Source organism: Ambystoma mexicanum, chromosome 1q (assembly GCF_040938575.1).
Source record: "Ambystoma mexicanum isolate Mex_15411 chromosome 1q, UKY_AmexF1_1, whole genome shotgun sequence".
NCBI lineage: Eukaryota > Metazoa > Chordata > Amphibia > Caudata > Ambystomatidae > Ambystoma > Ambystoma mexicanum.
Window position 1 is genome coordinate 236,380,744 of NC_090922.1, and position 14,077 is coordinate 236,394,820.

The window sequence follows — 14,077 nt, forward strand, 5'->3', positions numbered from 1 at the left end:
CCAAACTGCAGATCCCGGCTAATACGGGGTGGACGCATGCAAGGTAAAGTTTAACTGTTTAGAAGTTTAAGTTGGGTCGACAGATGCTTCAGCTGGGGGTGGAGTAAAGGGAGGGGGGGAGGGGGGATTTGGAGATAACGTTTTTAATAGAATGTTTTGCGTACAATGGCAATGTGAGCACAATGTACAAGGCAAGCGCTGTACTATCGTCGCAATTGCAACCTATGAAACACACTCGCGAATCTAGAGTTCAAACGCCGGATGGCATCTGAGACTGCTTCAATCAAAAGGCGTCCAACGCTTATGACATGGAATGTGAATGGGCTAGGATCCAGTATCAAAAGAAGACTGGTATTGCAGCACAAAAACAGGCACTCCACGGATATAGCTCTCCTGACCGAAACGCACCTCACGGGAACCACGTGCAAACTCTTCCAAAGGTAATTACCGCACCGCGGTACATGCGGGTTTCTTCATGGGAGCAAGAGGGGTGCTAATATTGATACATAAAAGATTTCCATTGGAGATCACGCACATAACGCAAGATAGAGGTGGGCGTTATGTACAAATTCAGGCAACGCACTGGAACCAAACCCTGGCGCTCATGGCAGTATACTCGCCGCCATCCCTCCTTAATGCTCTGCTAACTGACATTATCCCCATCCTGACAGCAAATACCGCAGACACATGGGTAATAGGAGGGAACTTCGACAAAGTCATGGACAATGCTGCCACCACCACCAAACTGGCTGCCTTTGTGTCTGCATTGGGGCTGCGAGATGCGTGGCGTGACCTACACAGTGATATACGTGAATATTCCTTCCACTCTGGAGTACACGCCTCAATGTCCAGAATAGACAACTTCTTCCTGCCAAATCAGAATATTCACAAAGCAAACAGTGCATCCTTCCTCCCACGGGGAATCTCTGATCACTCCCCATTACTACTTGAACTGGAAAGCCACGTCCTCCTCCCACGTGGAGGTTGAGCTCCTACTACCTGGGGTTCCCAGACCTACAAGAGAAGATCAAAGCAGGCAGCCACCTCCAACTACTTCGATCTAAATACAGGCTTGGTTGAAGACCCAATCATACTGTGGGATGCTTACAAGCCAGTCCTGCGAGGAGAAATCATCTCGTGGACGTCAGCAAAAACAAAAGGCACAGAGTGAACTGATCAGAGAAGCCGAAAGGGATGTTGTGATGAAAGAATCATAGCATATCGCCAGTGGTACCCCTGAGACAAACAGAGCCCTGATATTAGCGCAGAAAAAAGCTGCACAATCTCTGGACTGCGCACAAAAGCACACCATGCCATGAAGGCACGCCTATATGAAAAGGGGGGCAGGGAGGGGAAGCTGGGAAAATGCTTGCATGGTTGGAAAGACGTGATGAGGGGCATCAGAAGGTGAAGAGCATTAAGACAGTGCATGCAGAACTAGTCTCCACCGATGCAGAGATAGAAGAACGCTTCGCTGACTTCTATGAGGATCTCTACAAACCTCCCAGCGATGCAACAGCTAGCACCATACTGGATAGTACCGATCTCCCAACACTCAACACGGAGCAAGCCAATATGTTAGATAATAAAATAACAGTGGATGAAATATCGGCAGCCATCTCCCAACTCCAAACAGGCAAGACCCCAGGCCCCAACGGGTTCCCACTAGACATCTGGAAAAAATTGAACCATCTAGACATATCTACCCACCTGCTCAACATGTTCCAATACTCCCTAACAAAGGGTAGGCTCCCACCGGACCTCCGTAAGGCCACAATAATAGTGATCCCCAAAAAGGGTAAACCCCCGGAGGAGTGCAGCTCCTACAGGCCCATATCCCTAATCAACAGCGAAGCTAAAATACTAGCCAAAGTTTTAGCTAACAGACTCCAAACGGTCATCACAGCACTGAACCATCCGGACCAATGCGACTTCATGGCCCAAAGAACAAGAATGAATATCCACAGGCTGCACCTGGCACTGGAGAGAGCACCCACCCTACAACAATCATTGGCACTACTAGCCATAGACTTTGAAAAGGCCTTGGATTCGGGTTATTGGGAAGCTCTGTGGGCAATCATGAGAAAGATGCAATTTGGTGAATCCTTTATAAAGTGGGTACAGCTCTTTTACAATAACCCATTGACAGAGGTGCGAGTGAATGGGTGGCCCTCGCGCAACATCTAACTGGGAAAGGGTACCAGGCAAGAGTGTCCGCTCTCGGCAATGTTGTTTGCATTAATAATAGAACCGCTAGCAGTCATTCTGCGAGGTACGACCACGTGGATTGGTTTCCGGTGGAACTCAGAACGGGAAGACAAGATATCCTTATATGCAGATGACCTCCTAATATATCTGGGTGACCCGGCGGTCTCCTGCCCTATAGTCACTCAAATACTGATAAACTATGGAGCCTTTAGCGGCCTCAGGGTGAACTGGTCGAAGTCCATGCTCTTTACGGTGAAGGGAGTAGACTGCATACCACCACTTGGCTCTCGATACCAAATGGAACTCACACAGTTTCAATATCTCGGCATCCTAATTGCAAATATGCTGGATAGCTACGTGTCTCAAAACCTACATCCACTAATGAAAAGATACGCGTAAGATGTAGTCCACACTACTAGGCAGAGCAGCACTCTTCAAGATCCTGGCCCTACCCCGATTCTTATACATCCTCCAAAATGCCCCCCTCCACATCCCCACTGCAGAGTTCCGTAAAATAGACATAACATGTAAACTCTTGTGGGGAGGGAACATCCAAAGATAGCTCTCAAAACCCTTCAACGTTCAGTCTGGGAAGGGGGAATAGGACTCCTGAACATCCAAATCTATTAATGGGCGACCCAAATGGCAACGTTAAACATACTGCGTGGAAACCCGAAACGTCCCCACATACAGGCCGAAATAGCTGCATGACACGACATGTCCCCGATTGAAAGCCTATACAATAGGAAGAACCACCCTCCCGAATGCACGATAATAGCGCATACAGCCCAAATATGGAGGGAAACTCATAAGAACATAGGATGGGACAATAAACTCAGCCCAGTCCAGCCCATCTGGAATAACGCCCTCCTTATGGGTCTCAGCAACCTCCCCAAATGGCCAAACTGGGTGGCAGCTGGTATACATACCATCCAACAAATATATGTAAATAACCAAATAATAACGTTTGCCGAGATCTCGGCCACATATAGTGTCCTAGCCATTGAAAACTACCACTATGGACAACTACATCATGCACTCACTGAACAAAGGGTCCACTTGTTGGATATGCCCGAGTGCACGCCCATAGAAAGGAACATAGTCATAGACAGAGTGAAAAGCAAGGTCACATCCACCATGTATAATGCCATCTCCACGTTTGCCAGGAAAGAACTGTCGAGCCTGAAAATGAAATGGGAAAGATGTGGCCCAATTCTACCCGAAGAAAGGATCTCGAACCTGATGTATCCCAGAGACACTGCAATCTCGGCTAGAATCAGGCTCATCCAGCTGAAAATACTCCACAGAGTATACTATCCCCGAGTAGCACTATATAACTGGGGTAAAACGACCGACCCCAAATGTTTACGATGCAAACAAGAGGAAGGAACCTTCTACCACATCCTATGGCAATGCACAAGAATACAACACTTCTGTCGACAATGTAGTGAAAGGCTCTCAAGGGTCATGTGCCGTCCAATCCCAAAAGACCCCAAACTACTCCTCCTGGGAATTGTAGAGGAAGGGCACATGTCTCGCTTCGAAAAGTTGCTACTCTCAACATCCACAGGAATAGCCAAAAGAAACATTGAGCAACTGTGGGGCTCAGAAACTACTCCACAATATGACCAATGGATATCAGACATAGATGCAATCATACTAATGGAACGTCGGATCTACCAAGCAAGAGGCTGCCCGGGCAAAGCAGACAAAATTTGGGGGAAATGGGAACTAACGCTGTAAGACTCATACAGAATGATGGTGCACAACCCTGTAGCCGCTCCAGAGTATAAAATTACTACCTGTCATCACCCGAATGAGACAAGCAAGAAAAATGTCAAATGCTATTTTCATTGTGCTCTGCAACTTTATTTTATTCTTACTTGTGTTTTTATATGGGTACATATCTATGCAACGTGTGCTCACACTGCTCTATCACTTGTATGCAAGGTTATATGTGTATGTATTGAATGTCTTTGTATTGTAGGACGAAAACGCAATAAAATATGTTATTAAAAAAAATTTAAAATAATAGTGACACTGATGTATGATTGGGGAAAAGATCCTTCTAAAGTGCCTTCCTTTCCTGTCTGCTTTGTAATTAAGAAGTCCGATATTTTCGACTTTTCTACCCTCTGATCTTCCTTATCACCTTTATTTGTAATAGAAGCTTTCATAGCCACCGATTTACAGGGTGTGGAGCCTTTACTACACTTCTTCCTTTTGGTTTTATAAAGACCCAAGTTTAGGAGCCATTTGTTTCAATTACGGGTTAATTCAAATAGCTACACAATTAAAATACATCCAAGATTTACCGTCCAACGCCTACTCCGCCTAAAACCATGTGGCGGCTAAGCAGTAGTCGATTACTTGCGGCAATCGGAGGCTCACAAACAGAAAACTGACTCCTTCAGTGTAACTATCGACCTTAAATTTAAGGCAATTACCAGCACCCTCTATGTGAGTTGAAAGTTCCCGTCCTCCGACTGCTACGTCTAAAACCGCTCACCAGTAATGCAGCAATCGGCCGCTTGCTAGCAGTAATTAGGGCCTGCGTGGTAAGTTCTTGGGCTCCTTCAGTCCAACAAGCATCTGTTAATATAGCTTTATAGACCCATAGCGAGGGCCGTACCGGGCGTTATGGGCCCTGAAGACCAAGTTAATGGCCCGAGCGAGTCAACTGGGGGAAATCTGTCTTTTTTTCTGGCTAAAGGTGGGGAACATGCGATACCACCAAACTGCCCATATCGTGTTGAACGCAAGTGTTTCTGCTATCTGGGAATCCAGATCTCGAGAGATCGCTCAGACTATACACCCCGTAATTTACATCCGATTACTGATCGGTTCTCCAATGAAATCCGACACTGTATGCTTCTCCCCCCCCCCCCTCTGTCCCTCCCCCCCCCCCCCCCCGACGCTACTAGGTAAAGCAGCCCTGTTTAAGATGTTGGCTTTACCATGCTTTTTGTATATTGTACAAAATGCCCTGCTCTGGACCAGACTCCAAATGTCACTGGATAGACATCTCCTCAGGAAACTTATATGGGGCGGAGAACAACCATGCATCGCCCTCGGCACACTACAAAGGTCAATATGTGAGAGGCATAGGAATACCACACCTCCAGTAATTACTGGGCAAGTCAAATGACAGTAGTCAACAATATGTTTCATGGTAGCCAAGAGCTACCACACATCTGAGCCAAGATGCTGGGGCGGCAGAATAGGTCACCACTTGCATTGCTTCATCAACCCCTCATTAAACCGCCCCCACAGACGATGGCAGCACATACCGCTACAGTATGGAGGAAGGCACATAAACACATTAGGTGGGAAAATAAGGTAACCCAGATGCAACCCCTATGGAATAACAGTAACCTTGCTGAAATGAATAAACTGTTGGCATGGCCGAGATGTGTTGAGGCCCAGATCACAGTAGTCGGGGATATTCTCACTAGGGGTAATATCACCCGGAAACAGAGCATTATCACTACATGCAAATCCCCCATGCACTGCGCAGACATCTACCCTCACTCACAAATAAGCCTCAGTGCACTCCTCGAGAACGCAATCTCTTGATACAATGAATACCCACTAAAGTCACCTCCATTCTATACAACGCTATAACAGCCTTTGCTACTCTGGAAATGGCCAGTCAAACTGAAATGTGACATAGATGTGGGCACCATTGACACGGAAGACTGGATATTGGCCCTAATGTACCCACAAGAGATTGCAATTGCCTCTAGACTCTGCCTGATACAATTTAAGATTCTGCATAGAGTGCATTACCCGAGGGTTGCCCTGTATCGATGGAACCGGGCTCCCAATCCGAACTGTCTGATGCAAAGACCTCCTGAGATGCCAGGAGGGTGAGCGTACTTTCATACATATCTTGTGGGAATGCCCTTGAATTCGAACTTTCTGGCAACAATGTTGCAATAAACAGACATATTCTGGGGAGAGAGGTACCAATGGACCCTAAACTGCTGTTGCTGGGTATCTGTGATGAAAACGCTTCCAATCGATGGTAACACCTGTTCTTATCCACGGCAGTTGGACCGATTAAATGTAATATAGCTCAGCATTGGGGCTCGCCCGAGTGCCCAGTATTGACCCAATGGACTGCTGATGTGGACATGCGTGTGTGGCCGTGGAACACAGAGTATATACTGCACTGGGTTGTCCAGCAAAAGCCATGAAAATCTGGGGCGAATGGGAAGAGGGGAGTTGATAAGGGCAACTTGAGATGTCACAATAAGGGAATGGTTTATGGTCTGTGCATCGAAAACGTTCCAACTAAAGTAAAATGCATCGCAAGTTTTCCAACAAAATTTGTTTCCATCAAAAGCATTTTTTGGGGGGGTCCCCCCCAAGCCCCTGTTTTTACCCTTAAAACTCCACCCCAAACAAAATTAACTCTTTACCCCACATATATATGAATTCGATGGAAAAAGTTTAGTTGGAAACTTTTTAGATGGAAAGACTGCCTACCTAAGGGAATGTGCAATTTGACTTGATTTAATTATATTGTTGATCTATTGCTGTTGGTTGAAGTAAATCATTATGATTCACACTGCACAGTATACACAAAATCAGTGGCCTACAAACCCAGTTACATAAAAACACAGCAACTCCAAATTATACCAACATTGGCTTCCAGCAATCCTACCAACGAGGTGTACTTAACAAGAAGGTTAATTATGTGTGATGAACTATATCTTAAAGCTGTTACAATTGGTACAGTTTAACCATCTGTGATTGGGCCGCCAATCAGATTTTCTTGGAAGGGTTCTCTCAAGCAGAGCCCACCATCTGTACACATACCTGCATGGGTTACCTGGATTTCGGCAAATAAAATGTATATCCGATTATAATATTCCAACTGTGGGTGAGCAAGCCATCAAAAGCAGATTTCCCCAGTGTGAGCATTTCCAAGCTACTTTGATCTTTTTGTCCGTGACAAGCAAAATGAAAAAAAAAATCCGTTTCTGGATGCATTTGGTAAATTGGAGGCACCAAAGGGGAACCACACAAGTCATTAAAACCAGGGTTTTGGTGGTGCAAAGCGTTAGTAGCTCGCCCCATTCTCCACGATTCCATCACGCTCAGACTCGGTCATATTTTTCTGCATTGAGTTTTACTTCTACATTCAAGTGGAATAGCACTAATTTCAATGTTTCAATTATTGTGTCGAATTGACAATTTAGTTTTTGAAGTACATAAATTAAATGTTCCGGGTCGCTACGACTCGACAGCACTGAGAGATGAGCCCATTGGTTAACTATACTCTCTTGTGTTACCTCTCCACCCAAGGTCTGCCCCGCCGCAAGAACTAGACCACCATCTACCACCTTAAGAAAACTCACTCCACAAGCAGACACAATTTTGATCCAACCCCATTATGCAACAAATGGCCATCTCACCTACCAGGCAGAGTTGGCGGCAACTATTTGATAGAAGGGCGAGAGACAGCAACACAGGCATTCCACATTCTCCCCAATACACATGGGTCTTTCCTCACCAGTATGCAACATATAGCAGTATTGGTCAACCTCAAATGCATAATATCCACAGAAGACATCAGTGGAAAATAAAATAAAAATCAGAGGAGTATGTGCAGACATGACAACAAATCTAACAAAGACCGAACTACCAACGAAATATAACATACCAAATAGGATAAAACCATACCCAGCAAGAACTAAAATCTATCCACACTTCGTGGAAGAAAAAAGCCACAGCAAGTAATGCGTTATGTTATAGGAGATTTCTGTAGAGAAACTGCTATTTATACGACCTTTTTGCAGACCTAGTGAAAAGGTCACACAATCCAGAAGGCACACACACACAAGACGCCCACAAACAGGAAACCTCAGGTAAAACCACTCAACCTTGAAGAAACGGCAGATATTCCAACAGTTGGGGTTGGCAAATGGTGATATCTAAAAGGCAACCCATCAAGATGTACCTCAGTGACAACACAGAATGGGTAGATTATCTGCCAAGAAAGGCAAGCACACAACGCTTGCACCTCATCCCAGACAGCTATCTGCACCAAGAGGGCCTGATATAAAACAGAGGTTTCACTTTGCAACTACTTTGTAACATACGAAGCAGTTTCCAAACCTGAAGAGCAGGCTTTCCTCAATGGAATTGACGAAAAGCTTTCACGAGGTCCAACTGGTGGAGCTTTATCATATTGCAAGGGCCAGAAACGTATCCAAGAAAGAAAAAACAGCCCCCCCTCCCCCTTCTTTCGGGCTTTGAAGTCTTTTTGATGACTAAAAGGAGAAGCTTAAATAATGTTTAAAAAATGTACCAAGGACAACACAATGAGGGGCAATGATCGCTACTGAAAGTCTAGCCCCCAAACTAGCTATGTCCAGCACAGATTCAGACCCTCACTACTAACAGAGACATCTGGATTAGGGTTGTAATTCACGGCCCGGCAGACATACAATGATTGACATATCTAAACAAGATCTACAAGAAAAAAAATGTAAAATGCCACTTGTAACGCAGGCACTTCTGCCCCTCTTCCTTTCGACACTGAAAAAAAATCCTCAACTTAGCTGTCCATGCTACAAACCTCCCATGCTCTTCTACCACCTCTCCACGTTGTCTCTATGCCAGCTGGTTCACTTTGCATTAAACTCTCAACAAATTCTTACTTATAATCTTTAAACTTGAAGCGTGGGCTATCATTCACCCCTGCCCCATTTGCTATCACATCTTACTACTCCTTTCATAAACACCACCAGCAAAACTCAACCCGTTTATTCCTTGCAGATCCTGTGCTTTCTCTCGTTTATGATCCTTCTCCCTAGTTCCCCTCTTCACGGGAACTAGCTGCTCCGATATACAAATTTAAAAAAAACTCAATGCATTTAAAATCAAATTTTAAACATGTCCTTCGCCTGCTGGACGCCAACTGCTATACCCCATATTTCTTCCCACAACTCGCCTTTGCTAGTTGAATTCCCTTTATGTGCATTTGTAGGTCTGCCCCATGCTTCTACGTCCCATCTTATCACCCCCTAGACACCATCAACCAGTTACTCCTACAAAGCACTAAACTGCAGAATTATCCCGACTGTTATATCATTCTTTTTTATGCATACTTATACCTAATACCATAAACTGCAGAATTACAGCAATTTCCCCAGATCAGATGGGCAATAATAACCAAGTCAAGAACTGAGGTCAGGTACGTCATGATTTGTAGTTTAGGTCACTCGCACCACAAAATGAAAGTTCAGACTTCTACCCTTAAATTTACATCTGAAGTGGGAACCAATGCAGCTTGTTAAATGGCTACAGTGTTTGGCATTAAACCACAATGTTCGTTTATAGAGTGGATTGTTACTATGTTATTTTCGTCACGTGTGAGTGTAAACCAGAAGTGGGAAACTTTCTCTGCAACCCTGAGAAGCTTTACTGTAAATTACAGGTAACGTATGACGTCGTCGATGCTGGGCAGGCAATGCACGAAGATCCCAGAAACCCCAGTATAACCGAGCTGCATGCATATTTATAAATTAGTCTACTAGTGCCACCTATAGGCACGTTTTACTTCCAAAGTCATACCACTACAACAGGTAACCCAAAAATAATAGTACAAGCAGATGTTCTTGCCGCTTACTTGTTTGGCGAACTAGACAGGAAAAGCACGACAATACAACGGGGAAAAGCTGTCCCCCTTCACTTGACACATATCTAAGGCATCGCAATTAACAGAAACGGTTTCCATGGACTGCAATAAACGCCAAGAGCTTGACTACAACAAAATGTTGCTATAACGTAACAAGGCATTTGTGGTGAAAATGTATTAATGCTACCGAATTTGTCAAGGCATCGCTTTAAACAGATCATGCAATATATCAAAATAGCATGACATTGTATCAGTCAATTAAAAAATAAACGTGGAACCTGTTAATTTTGTAAATGGGTGAGCAACAGGACGATAGCTTACACTGGAGCAATAAAACAATGCAATGATTAAAATGACAACACTATCAGCATGTTTGCATATGAATAAGCTATATACATTTCACGATCGTATTGTAAAAAAAGGGAGTGCGTTAAAGTAAAGTTGTAAACTAATTATACACATGGACATCCATCCCATACACATGGAAAGCTTGCATGAGATGTAAACTATGGCGCAATGAATCAAATATCTTATTCTAGAAATGAGACCAGGATGCACGGGGTAAAGCAACACAAGAAAAAAAAAATACATAAACACCAACATGTGTGACCACTTCGCGTCCCACTCAATAATACATCAAGGGGTTCCGATAAACAAGAGAGCCCATGGAGACATGCACAGGAAGTTCTTAGAACAGACAAATGTTAAGCAGCAGAAGGGTAGAGGGTGCAAAGTATACGTGGGTGTGTTTCAATGTCGGGTCTTTAAGATCAGACTCTACGAGAAGCTCAAATAGAACGGATGGATGGCCTACAATATGAACCCTGCCCCCAATGCGTAGTACCAACACCCCAGACCGCCTACCCAACACAGCACCTGTGCATAAAAAGGGTGGTTCAAAGAAGTGCTTGGAGGGCACCAGTACATACAATATCGTACCCCATCTGAATGTGACACGCCAAAGAACACCAACGAAGGATGCAAGTATACACACGCTAAATATATACACAGATGATTGAAGACGTATGTTCTGGGCTTCTATTCCCTCCCAACATCTCCATCCTTTCTTACTCCAAGGATCTTACCCACTTGAGAACTGACCCATGTCATAGACTAGACGCTCGCATGCACCAGTCAGTTTTTGGACCAAAACTTCCACCTGCGATACATCGACTTGCCTTCAGACATGTTGCTCCCTACCCTCGCATACTCACCACATACGTCTTCCAACCGCCCCCTCCTCTATTGCCCCCTCCCATAGTTTTGGTGTCAAACTAGCACTCTAATCTTCACCCCCCTCTTGCTCTCAGATTCTTCCACAGCACTCCCGCCATCTCCCCCAACAGCCCCATCCCTGCCATCCTCCTTTGCCCCATCCTATCCACTTGCCCCTCCTCTGTGACAACAGTCCCATATGCACCCTCCCTTCCTCACACAACCCCAAAGCTTCTCCCCTACCCTCATTCCTCTTCCCCTTTGCCCCAGCCTGTACAAATAGTTCCTCCTACCCCAATCTTTCTCCATCCAATATCTTAAATGAACCCCAAAAAAATGCTCACCCCCCGCCGCTCGCAGGTTCGGACACTTGAGGGGGGGCAGTAAATGTGTTTTATTCCTGGTCACACTGTGCCCCCCCGCGGGCAGGGCGGGACTTGCATGCTGTATAATAATATCTCTCGCTGGGGGGGGAATTCTCCCTTTATTGCCTCTTCCGCTCTCCGTCCACAGCTCGGTGGATCCAAGATGGCGGCAGGGCCCTCTCTCTACCTTTCTCTCTCTCACTGACGGCGACACGCCCCTTTCCTCTGGCACACGTGTTCTGGACTCTTACTGGTCTGAATACGTGTCGGTCAAAAAAAAGGATACGGCTGAAGTCATTGGATGGCACAAACGAGACACGCCTCTTCATATGGTTTTGCAGTACCGCATAGTAAGAGGCGACAACCGATAGTGGTCGCAATTGGAAGAGTGTGTCGTCAGTCACTTACTGAACTCCCCAATCAGCGTGCGAGCGTTTGTGGTTGGAGGTCGATGCTGTCCAGTGTAGTTAGAAGAAATTGACAGATCACGTTGATAGGGCGAGAGGTAAGTCCATCACAGAAAAGGAAGCAATATGGGTTCTCCCACACAGCGTAACGTAAAAAGACGTAAATGACAACGGGAGGGATTAACCGGATATCCATTGGTCTGCAATTAGTTATGCGATTTCTCCCTCCCCAAAGAGTTTTCTTGTGCTGGTTTGACCCCGGTAGACTAGACCATTGGAGGTGTAGACACTGAGGGAAAGGGCGCTGCTAGTAAATTCGACGGCCATGTTTAAATGTCTACTTTTCAATTGGGCAGGGGTTTGCCAGTTTAGTTGAGGACTGCGAAGAATATAACACTTAACGAGTTAGGAAGCATTGCTTTAGCAATTATCACTACCATTCGGTTGCATGTATTTGATACGTGTGAAGAAATATACGCACTAATCATTTTGTTAGTAAGGGTTCTAGTATCAGGGAATCGTCCATTCTTAATCAGAGCTTGTTTCATTGCTACACAGAGACTTTTGCTTTGAAGTGGCAACATTTTTTGTATTGATTGACGCCCAATAAAGCGTTTAGGTCCTTCTTAATATTTTTGGCCTCTGAAAGTCGACTTTCTATCACCTGTAGTGTTTATACTTAGTCCCTTCTCTACATCAATTAGTGTCCATTTAAGATCCCCCTTTTCAATTGCACACCAAAACGTGAAATGTAAAACCGATCAAAAAGGCAAAAACACGAGTATGTCTGTGTTACGAACCTCTGCCTTTAAGGCAGCCCTGAGGCAAAAGAAATTCTAAACAAAAAATGTCACTAATGAATTCTTAGTGAGGGAGCAATTGCCACAATCCATAAATAATTCAGACTGAAATATGCCAATGCATTTCGGAAATCATTTCCTTCTTCAGGGCAAGTCTAGTAATCAGAGTGGATATGTACAAACACACTAACATCATAATAAGCACATTTGTTGTGAAAAATAAAAGAAAATGTAACATACCGATCAGCAGTGTTTTCAATAGTTGGTGGATAGAAAAGACAAAATAAGAATACCCTATAAGTGATATGAAATGTTACATTTTCTTTTATTTTTCACAACAAATGTGTTTATTATGATGTTAATGTGTTTGTACATATCCACTCTGATGACTAGGCTAAGAATTCATTAGTGACATTTTTGGTTTTGAATTTCTTTTGGATAAATAATCGTTTTGGATACACAACCTTGAAACAGACTCATCTATTTTTTTGATTAAGCATTATACATTTTTGATACCTGTTTATATTACTTTGAATAACTACCTACCCAGATTGGGCCCAAAAGAGAAGGGCTGTGTGACCTAGTATTGCTACTTGGTCTTTAGCTTTTGTTGGATTTTTTGAGTCAGGGTGTCTCCAGACTTATCACAGCCAGCTCCTTCAGAACTACTATTCTGAACGTTTAACTTTTCTCCTTTTCTACATTGACTTGAATATTTAGAGTAATTTTTTAATTTTGTGGTGCCCACTCATCTCTCCGTTAGCCCTGAGGCAAAAGACTGAAAGCAGGAGGAAAGGCAGTTCCAGTTTGTATGTGTAGGAAGGAGGACGAATAAAGAGAAGGTATTTCCCTATAACCGTTGTTGCGTCGTTATATCGAGATTAACAACTGATGACAAGGATTCTACTCGCGCACTAGTATCTGCTCCTGCTCCAGGCTGGTGATCCCACCTAACCTCTGCCTATGCTCCGAAATCCGCAACTACAGGGTGATCCCACCTGCCCCGAACTCCCCAGTGCACAGGCGATCCCGCTCTGCACAACCCCAGGGCTCTCCCGCCCGACAAGGCCTCCATGGCAAGCACAGCGATCCCACCCTGCACCCGCGACACGGAAATCCACTGTACAGACACCTCCAGCAAAAGCTACACACTGAGGGACAAGCTGCACAACGATCCAGCTGTCCAGGCAAGCAACACTGCAGAAGCTGTCACCCAGCAAGCACCCACATGGCAAAGAGGGCAGAGAAAGTGACAAGGCACAGCCAAATTCCAGGGTGAATCCACCTGCACCCTGCACAGGGGAAGAACACAAGAGAAACTGGCGCAGTGACACCACAAGTCAGCCAAGCCCTGAGGTACAGTGCACCCTCCTCCCACAACCCGCCACGCGGTGCTATTGACATTTCGAACATAGATTAAAGCTGCAGCAA

At 44.8% G+C, this 14,077-nt stretch overlaps 1 protein-coding gene across 4 annotated transcripts in view; it reads right to left on the reverse strand.

Annotated features, from left to right (window-relative positions):
* The window catches only part of CNOT3 (CCR4-NOT transcription complex subunit 3), a 1,293,124-nt gene extending 1,281,477 nt beyond the window's left edge, over positions 1-11,647 (reverse strand). For 3 of the 4 annotated variants that reach the window (XM_069637964.1, XM_069637947.1, XM_069637956.1), the window contains exon 1: positions 11,419-11,647. The gene's annotated coding sequence lies outside the window, so the exon portion shown is untranslated. The remainder of the gene's footprint in view (positions 1-11,418) is intronic. The other variant, XM_069637937.1, reaches the window with a different exon arrangement.
* Positions 11,648-14,077: the final 2,430 nt, after the last annotated feature.